Below are 1,536 nucleotides of genomic sequence, written 5' to 3'. Positions count from 1 at the left end.
CATTATAAGATATATATATATATATATATATATCTTATATATCTTATATAAGTCTTCTAAATGTGATTTTATTTGATACATTCTGAGACTATTCTCAACAATTCATTAACTGATTTATTCCATTTTCTTTTTTCAGGTTTGCATACCAGATAGTGTTATGATTCATAGTTAAAGCTTGAGGAAAGGGACCCAAATGCAGGACTATTGAGGGAGGTGGGGAAGATAGGCAGAGAAGAATATATGAAGCTTTATTTTAAGGTGCAGGAATAACTAAGTCTGTAAAATGCAGAAGAAAACTAAAAGGGGCAAAGAAAGGACAGCAGAATTACTGACCAAACAACAGTGATCCGGCAAAGAGCAAAAGAAAACCAGGAGAATATATACTTAGGCATAAGTACAAAATGAAAGGAAGATCCGGCAATCAGCAACAGAAACCAGGTGTGACAAGTTAGCAGCAAAACTATCAGAGTTGAAGAAAAGAAACAAGATCTGAACAAAAAAAGAAGAACCAGATGCAGAGAAACTCAAACCAAGACAGAGAGAAAAGCTGATTTTGCTGCTTTTTTTTTTATTTGACCATTTTGTTGATATAAAGAGAAGAAAATCTGTTGTCGTCAGATCTTTCAAATAGTTTAAACCTTTAATAAACTGATACACACGCATCTGCACAACAAAACTCTTTGTTCTCGCCATCCTCTCCCTGACATCGCTCAATAAGACAAACACGGCCCAGGTGGAAGTCCTCCACTTAGCATCGACTCCCACATCAGACCCATGGATTAGCAACTCTGGCAAGGTCAGGAAACAGGTCAGCATCGATGAAGCCAAGTGGGATGCAGATGATGCTTAACTCTGTCACACAGAGCCTTTAGAGTCACGATCAAGTCAAAAATTCACAGTCTGAACAGCTTTAGTGGAAAAAAGTTAGCTTTAAACGTCTGGTAAATGGACTTTTAGTTACCCGACTTATTGCTTCTGGGCCTAATGCTAACCTAAGAAAACATGTCCCGTGCTACACTTTGTCATCTTCAGGTTCATACTGCAGCTGTTATACTTTGGTCTGTGTGCATTTGGTTCCTGGTTTGTTTCCTCCTTCTTTGTCAGGCGCCGTTCTGCATCCTCCAGGATTTGTTTCGCTCCAGTTCATAAGGCTGACAGGCACAAAGGAGCTGCAGAATGCTCAATGTGACAGAGTGTAATGACACCCACCAGATGCCTTCGCCCTCCTTTGTATCTCCCACATCCTGCCTCGCTCCGACTGATCTGAGCTCTTGTTCTTTCAGTCAGAACATCACCCAGAACATGGCAGCGACTGAGCGAGCCAGAGGGCTGACATAATGTTTCCTCAACCCGCCGGAGTCTGTTTACAGCAACAACGTCACTGCAGCTCACTTAGTATTTGATCAAGTCTTTTTTTTTAAATAATTTTTTCCATAATATCTAAAAATACAGCAGCCAGACATTGTACTGATAATTATCCAAGCACAATGCTAACGATGCTAATGTGAAAAGCATCTTTCTCTGCAGTGTGACTCT

The sequence above is a fragment of the Leuresthes tenuis genome, unplaced genomic scaffold (genome assembly GCF_036924035.1).
Source record: "Leuresthes tenuis unplaced genomic scaffold, fLeuTen1.0.hap1 SCAF_6, whole genome shotgun sequence".
NCBI classification, from domain to species: Eukaryota; Metazoa; Chordata; class Actinopteri; order Atheriniformes; family Atherinopsidae; genus Leuresthes; species Leuresthes tenuis.
This window is presented reverse-complemented; position numbering follows the sequence as displayed.